The following is a 13,556-nucleotide window of genomic DNA, read 5'->3' as shown; positions in this document are numbered from 1 at the left end:
AAATACAAAACGCAACAACAGGAAGTTCATGTAGATTTAAGATTAGTGCAATATTTATCAAAAATTATAAAGTATATACATTTTCCAGTACAAAGTTTATAGTAGGGTTCAGGTTGGAGGTGGGTCAGTGATGCACTGGTTTATAGAGTCACGTTCCTCAAGTAGGTCATTGTAAGAATTACTCCCTGTCCATATTTCTCCCAGTTCTGGGAAAGATCTAGCTGACACTGGCACATGATTTGTAGAAGCTGGCAATTTTCCAGGTTGCTTGATCTCGTGCTTTATCTGAGGAAGCTTGGATGTGGGATCAATTCACCCCTGATAAAAGCTGTTCCTGTCATCCTGTGCTGTCAGTACACTCTGCTACAACCCTAGTAGCAAGGCTGGGAATTCACGTTGTCTTTTCATAGTCATCAGGGGCTTTGAGACCCTCTTTCATGTCCGCCATCTGTGCCCACAAGTTGAGATCTGTCCATTCACGTCTGGAGATTATGGGCCAGGTTTTTCCTGAAGCCATTTTAACTTGGCCAAAAAAGCAGAGACCTGGCTCTAAAACCCTTTGAGTGGAGCAGGGAGATTTTTCCCAGACTGGCTAACAGAGGGTATGTGCCCAGTTCAAATCAAAATGACAAATGTACTCACTAAATATAGAGCTAATCAGAGATCTCCCTGCTTGTGCAGCACCGGCCAGCAATGGAAAGTAAGTAAGGAGAAGAGTTCTTCAGAGGAGCTCTCTTTTCATTTCAACAATTTTTTAAAATGGCCTTTGCAGCCAGGCCATCAGAGAGAGAGAGAGAGTGTGTGTGTGAGTGTGTGTTTATATGCGTGTATGTGTGCACATGTGTTTCTGTGTACAAGTTGGTTCTGATATAACACAATAGATCCATTCTTGCGTGCCATTAAATCTAATGGGCCTGGAGCTGCGTTATGGCTAATACACGTACGGAAAGTTCACGTTCTGCATATGATGGTCTAAGTTCTTCAATCGCGTTAAAGCCAATTTGCATCGAAGAAGCACGTGTTATGTCAGAGCTGACTATATGTACGTTTATGAGTGTGTATGCATACGTGTGTGTGCATCTATGTATATGTGTATATCGCTCTGTTCAGTGTATGTAGTTAAGTATGTTTTGCTCTGTTCTGTGTATGTGGCTCTGTGTATGTGGCTCGGTGTGTGTGATTCTGTGTATGCGGTTCTGTGTATGTGGCTCTGTGTGTGACTTCAATCTGTGTACGACTTCATTCTGTGTACATGGCTCTATATATGTAGCTCTGTGTGTGCAGCTCTGTGTGTGTTTAGCTGTGTGCATGTTACTCTGTGTGTGTGGCTCTGTATGTAGTGCTGTGTATGTGGTTCTATTAATGTAGCTGTGTGTGTGTAGTTCTGCATATGTGGCTCTATGTATATGGCTCTGTGTATGTGGCTCTTTGTACGTGGCTCTGTGTATCTGGTTCTATGTATACGGCTCTGTGTATGTGGCTTTGTGTATGTGGTTCTATTAATGTGGCTCTGTATATTTGGCTCTATATATCTGGTTATATGTATATGGCTCCAGGTATGTGACTCTGTACAAAGAACAAAGAACATTTACAGCCCAGGAACAGGCCCTTCAGCCCTCCAAGACTGAGAATGTGTATGCGGTTCTATGTATGTGGCTCTGTGTAGGTGGCTCTGCGTATCTGGTTCTAGGTATGTGGCTCTGTATATGTGGCTCAGTGTAGATGGCTCTGCGTATCTGGTTCTAGGTATGTGGATTTGTGTGTCTGGTTCTATCTTTGTGGCTCTGTGTGTGTGACTCTGTATATATGACTCTGTGTGCTTCAGATGGCCTGTGGCTTTGTAAGTAGAGCCTATGGGACTGGCTGGAGCACGGGCTCCCTATTCCGCCAGAGGAATTCCATTCATCTTGTGCCCACTACTCCCCCCAGAGACCAACAGGAAAATACCAGTCTTCTGAGGCCACTCATGATTTTACATGAAGGAGGTGCAAAGTTGAAGCTTTTCATCCTGCACTCATCAACACGAGGACACAAGAATCCAGACTTGAAAAAGGAACAGCAATTTATACAGTGTGAGAAGAGGGTGCTTTTCTAGGGTGGGGATGCGGTGCTGTTGGCATTAAGATATAGCAGGAATTGTTAAATATCAATCTTAATTCTCAGATCCAGCAGTTGGACTCTGACTGATCAGGGCATTGCCATGGGGATGCAGCAAAATTTGGTATTCTCCATAATTCCTGCTTTCCTGATGATAAAGATGTGCTTCATGTAGGAATTCCCATTACCTAAATACAATAGGGTGCTGAGTATTCACAAATGTAGGTTCAGTCACTTGCAAACCCATTACATTGTGAATCTGACTGATAATCTTGAATTAGTTTCCAGTGTAATTCTTATCAGATTCAAATTATTAAGCAAAGTTGTCCAATAGCAGAATCACACTGAATACACAGTATGGTATTTGTTGCTAGGCAAACAGTCCTAGAGTACAACAAGGACACCCAGGCCTGAAATATAAGCAGATCTGGAACATGGATGTCCTGGAACACCTAAGAGATTTTCATATGCAGAACAAAACATCTGGTAACATTGTGCAATTTCAAGGCAAATCTTGATATATATTTGTATAAACCCCATGAAGATACTGGAGGGTCAGACTCAACAAACTTGACTAATCAACAGAAGGCATGCTGGGCTTGATGTTGGTTCTATGTTTATGTCTCTAAATGTTGCCACTGCACATGACCCACAGCCCACTAGAAGGCAAAGGCTCTTGTTGGACTTGGATGAGGGTGGTAACCTGAGATTTTAGATACAAATAGTCCTCATGGCTCACTGCAATCATGCACCTGTAGGCTAAACAAGACACACAAAACTGCTGTCCATTTATGTGCTTTTTTATTGAGGCCTCAACTCTGCATGGCATGAATTGGCCAAGTGGTTCTGTTGCAACCATTTCAAAAGGGTTTTCAGCCTGCACTTTAGAGATTCCCTGATTGTTGTGAATATCATACCATACCCACATATTGAGAACAATCAGGTGTCTGTGTGCTCTTTCCGCATTGCTCTGATTTACCAATGTACCACTGAAGGAGGCCATTTGCACGACATTGTGACAACCTAGATGCGCCACCAGTGCCTGGATCAGTCATAGAGTCACAGAGTCATCGAGTTCTACAGCACGGCAATAGACCCTTCCATCCAACTCATCTATGTCAACCAGAAATCCTATATAAACCTAGTCCCATTTGCCAGCATGTGGCCCATATCCCTCCAAACCTTTCCTATTCATATACCCATTCAGATGCCTTTTAAACGCTGTAATTGTACCAGCCTCCACCCTTCCACTGGCAGCTCATTCCATACATGCACCACCATCTGCGTGAAAAAGTTGCCTCTTAGGTCCCTTTTAAATCTTTCCCCTCTGACCTTAAACCTATGCCCTCTAGTTTGATGCCTTCTTGGTGTGCTAGGTTAGCAGCTCTTGAGATGCCGTTCCAGTCACGGTCTTATTGTAAACTGGCAGCTCTACCATGTCTGGTTGAGCATAGGAAGCCAATCAAAATAATAATAAAACGATTTTTTTTCAGAAGGAATTTCCTAGGTTTTAACAAATTCAGTTTTATTAAAAACAATCTTTAAAGCAGTTGTTTTTAATCATGAAAAGACCACACCCCTGGGGAAAAGACCTTGAATTTTTACCCTATCCATGCCCCTCATGATTTTATAAACCTTTATAAGGTTATCCTTCAGCCTCCAACACTCCAGGGAAAATTCCCCAGTCCCTTCAGCCTCTCCCTATAGCTCAAACCCTCTAGTGCTGGCAACATCCTTGTAAATCTTTTCTGAACCCATTCAAGTTTAACAACACTCTTCCGATAGCAGGGAGGTTAGAATTGAATGCAGTATTCCAATAGTGACCTAACCAATGTCCTTTACAACTGCAACATGGCCTTCTAATGCCTATACTCAATCTGATTTGATCAAACCTATTAACTTAGCAACTTGTGCAGTTGAGAGTTCAGATTCAGTGACACCATGTGCACCTCTCTAGAACACCTCTTATTAACATTGTCATTGCTTATCATGAGAAATGTATCACTAGCCTCCTGTACATTGCACACTTCCAATATGTCAATGACATGGTAATAATTGAATTCATGGCTGCATCAACGATGTTTTTTACACTGTTTAATAAACACTATAAATTTATCATTGAAGCGGAGCTATCACTAAAGCTCCCTTTACTGAAAGTATTTAACTGAGAAATTTTCCAAAGGAACTGGAATGCAAGTAGGCAGGACAACTCCCACCTGCCTCTGTTCTCAGGTCCAGCACAACCTAACATTCAGTCTTGAACCATTTGTCAGGTTGTGTTGAACCAGAAGATCACCAAGCTGCTCCCTATCCCTTCATTTCAATCATCCAACATTGACCCTGATAGGTTTTCAAACATGCCCCCTCTGTTGCCCATTCATCAGTGGAAAAGTACATTAGATAAAAAAGACACAACAATGATGTAACAATAATATTCTATTAATTTAGACTGACCATTCAACTCCTGTTATTATTATTTGTCTTGCTGTGTCTCTTTTTGATACATTAATTTCACTTTCTCTGGCATAATTTCTTTTGCCAGATTGGGAGATGCAAAGAAATGGTTATCTTGTCTCTTAAAGTGGTGCTCCATGCTGATCTGTAGTTTTACAGCAAATGCGTGGATGTAACTGACTAACTGCATCTTTGACAGATTGATGCCTTCTTGGTGTGCTAGGTTAGCAGCTCTTGTGATGCTGTTCCAGTCACGGTCTTATTGTAAACTGGCAGCTCTACCATGTCTGGTTGAGCATAGGAAGCCAATCAAAATAATAATAAAACGATTTTTTTTTCAGAAGGAATTTCCTAGGTTTGAACAAATTCAGTTTTATTATAAACAATCTTTAAAGCAGTTGTTTTTAATCATGAAAAGACCACAACTTATTGCCTTGCAACAAGAAACAACTTGTTCTCTGCCTTATTACTATGTGAAGTGTATCAGATAAATGTAATTTGTCGTGTATAACAAATGCCAATTTGTCACACTAAAGCTTTGTCATATGGGAGTTTGTAAAATGTAGTGCTGACTATATCTTGTTTCCTGAATTTAACTGAAGTCACTGCTTGTATTTTGAATAGGGTGCAGATTGCAAACATGCAATGCAAACATGTGGCCAATGAAAAAGTAAGATTTTATTGTGATCACTAACTGTTAGGATGGTGAAGTAATCCAGAGTCTCTTACACTGGTGTATTTCATATTTTATTGTTTCTTTGGTCTTATTGTGGGATAAATTCTGCCTTTTGGAACTACAAAACCTGCCTTGTAACTACACTATCACATTCCATTACAATCAGAATAAAGGAATTCCTGTCCGTGCAGTTTGCTCATATAACTGGCTTTAATAACAGCAAATAAAACAAATGCATAGGTATTTTTAAGGCAATGCTAGAGTGAACAAGAAGCTAGCCTCTGAATTGTCGCAAAGAGTCGCCTGCATCTTAAAACATGCCTTTCCCTGCTTTTCATGTTCTGACCCATTCCTGTATTTTCTGTTTCCAAGTTTCAAGTGTTTGTGGCTTTTATGCTTGATCCCAGTCGTCAATCTAACACCTGGTACAGGGCATGGATCCAACTGGATTTATTTGTTTGGTGCTTGAGTAAACAGTTTCTCTGATTTTCTGTCACGGGTATCGCGGGACTGCAGGCTGACCAGTTTTGATAAACTACTTGAGGTCTTAGTTCAAAATGAAGATTAATTGTGAGGGACTTTTTATCCCCTGCTCCACTGTCAGACTAAGTTACAGTGTGAATGAGAGCTTGGGGAATGAACCTACTGATGGAGGCTTCCACAGCACTGTCCATCCCAAATCTGGACTCAACTGGCTTCCGCGACTGTTTATGTAATAGGACTGGGCAGTCACAAGGGAGACTCTTGAACCCATTGTAGATAAAATTAGTTTCTTGCTATGCTGCCTGTGGCCAGTTCCTGTTTCTGTTGTATCACTTGAACAGTTTCTGTCGCGCTCCTGGATGATGTTACAGCAACAGACAAGACATTCCTGTCCACGGATATTTCTGTGAAGTTCCTAGGGAAGCTTCCACAAGTTTCAGCAAAATCTTTTAGCAACACCTTTTGTTGGGGTGGATCATACAGATTAGAGTTTCAATTACTAGGAGGGGGCAGGAATGGGTGTGGGCAGGTTGGAAAAGGGAGTATTCAGAGGCTGGCTAAGGATCCAAACACCTCTGGGACAATCTTCAACCTTCAAAAGGCCAGCACAGGAGAGAGAGTGGAAAATCAACACTTCGCCAATTAATGTGCTGGTTACACAGCCTGCGTGGAATCAACAGGATTTTAAAACTCTTTTCTCTGGGCAAAGCCAAACAGCTTGGTGTACATCCGGGTGGCATGGTGGCTCGGTGGTTAGCACTGCTGCCTCACAGCTCCAGGGACCCTGCGTTCGATTCCAACCTCGGGTAACCTGTCCGTGCGGAGTTTGCACGTTCTCCTCCATGTCTGTGTGGGTTTCCTCTGATTTCCTCCCACAGTCCAAAGGTGTGCAGATTGTGTGGATTGGCCATGGGAAATGCAGGGTTACGAGTGAGGATGTCAGTCAGTGCAGACTCAATGGGCTGAATGGCTTCAATCTACATTGTTTCTAAGTTCGAAGCTCACTCTGAGGCAAAAGAAACTTTGCTTCCAGTTGTGAAATGTGAGAGGTTGATCAGCACCAGTTTGAGAACTACTCCTTGACCCCCTTAGTGCCCATTGCAGCTTTCTGCCAGCCTGGTACTATTTTCAGCATCTGCCAGCTGTACTCAGCAAGACTGTCAACATGACTGTCACCGACACCAGTCAGGCAACTCCTCCCTCCCAGAGAAACTCAGCACCTCTCATTGGATGTTGAGCTCGCCTCATTGAAACCACCGTGTTTACATTTCAAAATAGCATTGTGCGCGTGGCACAGTTCAGGCGCTGGGATGGACACCTGAAGACCTGATCTGACCTCGAAACTTCAGCCTGAGGAGCTCCCCATGTTTGATCTGGGGTTCCTGGTATATTAGGGGTCCTTATTTATACAGTCATAGAGTAATACAGCACAGAAACAACTTCAGTCCAACTCATCCATTCCAACTACGGTCATAGAGTTATAGAGATGTACAGCATAGAAACAAACCCTTAGGTCCAACCCGACCAGATATCCCAACCCAATCTAGTCCCACCTGCTAGCACCCGACCCATATCCCTCCAAACCCTTCCTATTCAAATACCCATCCAGGTGCCTTTTCAATGTTGTAATTGTACCAGCCTCCACCAATTCCTCTGGCAGTTCATTCCATACACATACCACCCTCTGCGTGAAAACGTTACCCTCAGGTCCCTTTTAAATCTTTCCTCTCTCACCCCATACCTATGCCCTCTAGTTCTGGACTCCCCCAGCCCGGAGGAAAGACCTTGTCTATTTATCCTATCCATGCCCCTCATGATTTTATAAACCTCTATAAGGTCACCCCTCAGCCTCTGATGCTCCAGGGGAAAGAACCCCAGCTTATTCAGCCTCTCCCTGTAGCTCAAGCCCTCCAACCTCAATGACATTCTTGTAAATCTTTTCTGAACCCTTTCAAGTTTAACAACCTTATTTGTTGAACCAGGGTTTCCCACTACCCCTTTGTGGAACTAAGGTGGGTTCTGATATGACTTATCGTACTGGGAAGGCTGCAATCTGAGAAAACATGACATTCCAGTTACACTCAGTTTCGAGGCTGCTATATTTGTTTGAAAATATTATTTATGTGAAATTTCTACCAGATATATATGGTCATGGCAATTTACCAGATGACGCTTAGCAAGGTTGGAGCTTGGGGTAAACCCCAGGGTCAGATCTGGGTCAGTGAAGCTGGAGTAAAGCTTACTGAATGAGTTTGGGAGTGCATTTTCAGAATCTGAGATAGCACAGACCCAAGAAAGAAGAATATTCAACCTGAGTGGGATCAATCATTGAGGCCATCTGCGATGGAATGGCACCTGAGAGGCTAGATTAACAAAAGTGAAGAATTGTGACCCCATGTGAATTTTGAGCAGATTTGAAGACCTGAAGTGTCATTAACATTTGGAGGGAACTGCTGAGAAATCGACAGGGTCTGTGTTGATTGCATTTACTGTGTAATGTTCACCATGGGGTGTTTAATCAAAATCTATCACCCATATTTATCACATGATAATTCTGAAATCAGAGGCCTATGCATTTTGGGTTCATTATTGCTCTAACATTGTATATTAAAGTTTATCGTTGTTTGTTCAAAACCGTGGAACCTAGTGGTGTTATTCTCTGAGTGAATCCTTTGGATGTCCCACTTTGTTTTCCAAACAGACGTTATTGGTCCCTGGTCAGATTGCGACACGTACTTGGTGTCTGGTCCAGGATTGTAGCACCACAAAATGTCTAGGCTTTTTAAAAAAAGTGTATTCTTTCTCGGGATGTGGCTGTCACTACCAAGGTCAGCATTTGTTACCTCTCCATATTTGCACTTGAGCTGAGCGTCTTGCTAGGCCATTTTAGAGGCTATAGGTTGCTTTAGTCTGGAGTCATGTGTAGGCCAGTGCAATCAACTTACGTCCCTAAAGCACATTAGTCAAGCAAATGGCCTTTTACAACAATTGCCATTACTAAGAATAGCTTTTAATTCAGATTTATTAATTAAATTTAAATTGATCCCGTACTCGGTGGGAGATCTTTCCTTGCCCTGCCTGATTTCTGTATCTTCTATACCTCCACAACTCGACAGATATCTCTGCTGCTCCAATTCTGGCCTCTTGAGCACCCCCAAATTTAATCAATTCAGACTTAGTCATCATACCAGCAGCTGCTTAGGCCCTGAGTGCTGGAGCTGTATTGCCAAGTCTGTCTGCCTTTTTCCCTCTCCTCCACAAAACTTACCTCTTGACCAACTTTTCGGCCAATACCTCACATGTCTCAATGTCCGATGTTATCCAGGAACATTCCTGTGAATGCTTTTGATGCATTAATGGCATTAAGCAGAGGATAAATCCCAAGGGGCTGTCAGGGCACTTGCAAAGTATCCTGTTAGAAAAGCCTGCCAACTAGCAGAGTTCTAATTTATTGAAAGAGTTTATTTTTGAAAATGTTATAGACAAGTCAAAAGGTAAGGAGTTGGCTTTCCTCCAACTTGATATCATGTCTTAATAATTCTGGTGTTGCAGTTCCAGATTAAAGTGCAGTAATCAAGAGTATTCGTTTCTGAATGTATTGTGCTTCATTAGCACAATAGGGGACATTTGCTGAGTCCTGACTATTTAAATGCAAGGTACCTTGCCAGAGGTCTGGGCTAAGAAGGTTAGAACTCACATCTATATTGTGCTTTACATATCTTGACGACGTCCCACAACGTCCTAACAACCAATGAATTCTTTTTGAGGTGTTCCCATTGTTGGGATGTTGGCCAATGTGATAGCTCTGGGCACTCAGCAAGTTCCGACAAACAGCAATAAGATGAATGACCGTCAGTGCACTTTAATGGTGACGGTCACAGAATAAATGTTCAGAAGAACGCTGAAAGAACAATAATTTCCAATGGCTGAGTGAGCTGTTAGGATTTCCACCACCCATTTTAACTATTCCCCATGTTTCCTCCTCTGTCACCTAAATTTATGAGGCCTCGGATTGACCCTGTTCTGGTCAACCTAAGATGCCTGTGAAGATAATTTGACAGTGTGACCTTTTGTGAGGGAGCCAATTGATGTAAAATTCACCAGAAAGAAGAGCTTGGTGGACTGAATGGTGCTTCAGCTAATGGGTGATTGGGGGTGGGGGTGGGGGGGGGGGGGGGGAGGATAGATTTGGAATTCCTCAATGTGTGAAGCAGATGTTGAGGTAGAGAGTTCTGAATATTTATTCCTATTATATAACCCACCTGTCTCAGCAACAGAATTATAGAAAAAAAAGAGAAAAAGCCATTTAAGCTGATGCAGAAATATGCATGTTTCTAATTTAGCTGTTAAGAAATATAAACAATATCTGTGCTAGTAATATTTTAACAGTTGCATGTAAATATATATATACTTTTACTGTGCTTTTGGTATTAGATTTTATAGTAGTTTTATTTTTCCACTTGCTTTTCTCAGCTATTGGATTTTTTTACATTACCGTTTGTCTATTTGTATATTAATTCCTTATTCTACTCAGTCCCCTTCCTGGCACTATCTTCTAACAGTGTTGAGCTATACTCCCAAGTTAGGTTACACAAACAGAGCTGGAAGAAGAACATTTGATTAGCACAGAGAATGAACCACATTGAACTCCCAAGGGGTTGCAACCCAGTTTACTCTCTCCATATCGCTGTCAAATGGGCTGTATATAACCTGCTCTCAAATACTCTGTTTAAACTATTTGATTTTTGTAAGGGAGCTGAATAGCCAGCAAGTACAACTTCACATCTGAAAACATCACCCATGTATAAATGGAGAATGAACAGTTCTCCACATCAGTGCAGCTTTCGCTTAGCAAGTCTAACTGCTTGCATTTGACACGCAATATGTGGTTGAGTCTTATAATGGGCATCTTCAATTGAGTATGATTTCTGATGAAGGGCTTATGCCCGAAATGTCGATTTTCCTGCTCCTCAGATGCTGCCTGACCTGCTGTGCTTTTACAGCGCCACACGTTTCGACCCTGATCTCCAGCCCTCATTTTCTCTTTATGGAGCATGGATACCCAGTTTTTAAAAAATATATAGAGTCCTTACAGTGTGGAAACAGGCTCTTCGGCCCAACAAGTCCACACCAACCCTCCAAAGGATATCCCACACAGACTCATTCCCCTCCCCTATTACTCTATGTTTAATTCTGACTAATGCACCTAACCAACACATCCCTGAACACTTTGGGCAATTAGCTTGGCCAGTTCACCTGACCTGCACATCTTTGGATTGTAGGAGGAAACCAGAGCACCCGGAGGAAACCCACACAGACAGTCACCCAATGCCGGAATCGAACCTGGGTCCTTGGCGCTGTGAGGCAGCAGTGCTAACCACTGAACTACCGTGCTACAGTTAAAACTAGTAGCAATTATTAAGATGCTGGGTGGTGTAAGTGCTTGGATACCCGATTAGGTTGGAGGCCTATCCAACAAAGAAAACCCTCATAGGTAGGAACCTCAGCCAAGGTTTCTCCTCTCCCTGGATTCCACTCCAACTGCAGAGATTTAACTGAGGTCAACTCAATTGGACCTGGGCAGAATTGAACTTGCCACCTCTGTCAGTAGAATGGTCTCTATCTCCTACTCTCAGCTGAGGACAGTTGACATAGATGTGCTGCTAGCTGGGAAACAAATGGCTGGAGATGGGTGGGAGGGGAGGAGAGAGGGTAGGATGATGGTAAGAAAGTAAGGAGAGAAGAGGGCAGTAGGACATAAGGAGGGGAGAAGGGCAGGAGAATATGGGACGGGAGGTGAAGTCAGGGTGGAAGGAGGAAGAGGAAGGTGGGGTTGGAGAAAGATTCAAGGGGAAGGAATTTGGGAAGAGGAGCTGAGTGAGAAAGGAAGAGTAGTACCAGGCAGTTAGACAAAAGAGAGGAAGACAGGACAGCAACAGAAGACAGAATGGGGAGGAAGAAGGAAGTAAGGGGAAAAGGAGAGCGGGTAATGGAGAGGGAGGGTAGATGAGGAGGGTCTGGAGCCCAGAGCAGTGAGGGGAGTACACAGGATTTGGGAAAGAAGAGGCGAGGAAGCAAAGTAAGGGAGTGGGCAAGAGGAAAGTGGGAAGAGACAAGTTAGGAGAGAAAAGCAAGGAGAGTTGAAGAGAGGCAATAGAAAAAGGTACAAGAGGGAAAGGGGAAATAGAAGGAGTAGAAAAGCAGCAAGGAGTGGGGAGAGGAAACAAGGGAAGAGGAAGGGGAGGAGAGAAAAATAAGAAGGGAACTGAAGGGCAGGCTTTCATTTTGTTATTCTGATTACCACTCACAAACTCACTTCAAGTTTGTTGCGTTTATTTTTCCTTCTACAGCCCTAGCAATATGGTGAATGTGTCTCTCCACAACACTTATCACCTTGATCTCGACTGGCAAGTTTATGTTTTGTTCTCATACAACAGATGCTAATCATAGGGCAACATTCAACTAACCCACCAGTATCATCCTGTTGACAAGTACCTGAACAATTTTCTCTCTAGTCATGGGAACAGCAGATGATCTGGCCTGGGTGGGGAGTCAGGGTGTTGACAGAGGAGTTCCTTTTAAAGTGAATAATACGGTTCCAACCAATCGCCAGCTACGACAGATTGTGATTACAGAACATCAACATTTATTCTCCCCCTGAGAAAACTCATTCATCCACTGCATGCACTTCTACCACAACCCACGACTGAGTTTGTCTCCTGCAATTTGTTCTATTCATCACCTTCCTCCATTTCGAGCTGTATTCTGATTCTTCAGTGTCTCAAATTGAAAATGCTTGTGTGTCAGGTTAAATCCCTTATTACCTTGCCTCTCTCTATTACTCAGATATCCTTGAATCTTATAATAACAGCCCCTGCACCCCAGATTCTCTGCTCCTCTGCTTTAAGTCTCTTGAACATTTGTGAGTTCCTGTTAATTTCACTGAATATAGCCAGCCAGATCTAACTGTTTGGAACTTCCTTCTTAAACTTCTCCAAACCACCCCATCCACTATGCACCCCCCCCCCCCCCCCACCTTATTAAGTATCCTCTAATCTCTGTCTCAGGTCTGGTGTCCTATGCACCTCCATGATGTGCTTTAAGACATTCTCCATTTAAGGCTATATGAACGTTAACTAGAAGTCCTGTGATGAATCGGTAGCCTCGTTGCCTCTGAGCCAGAATCTCTTTCAAGAAATCCCACTCCAGGTCTTCATGGCCAAGGGGATGCTTTCATAAGATGGCCAAACAGGTTTAGTACAAATTCTTCCAACACATTGCCATTGACAAGTGGGAAGAGTGGGCAAGGTTCCTGATCAGCCATGTGATGGAAAGAAATTGCAATCTATACCATCACCATCCATGATTCCAGACTGCATGCAAGTAAAACTGTCATACTCCTTGGGGGAGTGGAGTTGGGGGGAACAGGGGAGGAGCGGGTTGTTGGTTGGACAGTTGTTGTACTTCAGTTTGGTGTCAACCCCATGAGGTTTGGTCTCTGTTCTAGCTGAAATGGATTCAAGATCTCTACATTTCTCCACACAAGGGAAAGTGAGGACTGCAGAGAAGACCATAAGACATAGGAGCGGAAGTAAGGCCATTCGGCCCATCGAGTCTACTCCGCCATTCAATCATGGCTGATGGGCATTTCAACTCCACTTACCCGCATTCTCCCAGGAGCCCTTAATTCCTTGTGACATCAAGAATTTATCAATTTCTGCCTTGAAGACATTTAGCGTCCCAGCCTCCACTGCACTCTGTGGCAATGAATTCCACAGGCCCACCACTCTCTGGCTGAAGAAATCTCTCCGCATTTCTGTTCTGAATTTACCCCCTCTAATTCGAA

The sequence above is a fragment of the Chiloscyllium plagiosum genome, chromosome 21 (genome assembly GCF_004010195.1).
Source record: "Chiloscyllium plagiosum isolate BGI_BamShark_2017 chromosome 21, ASM401019v2, whole genome shotgun sequence".
Classification (NCBI taxonomy): domain Eukaryota; kingdom Metazoa; phylum Chordata; class Chondrichthyes; order Orectolobiformes; family Hemiscylliidae; genus Chiloscyllium; species Chiloscyllium plagiosum.
Note: the sequence above shows the minus strand (reverse complement) of the source record.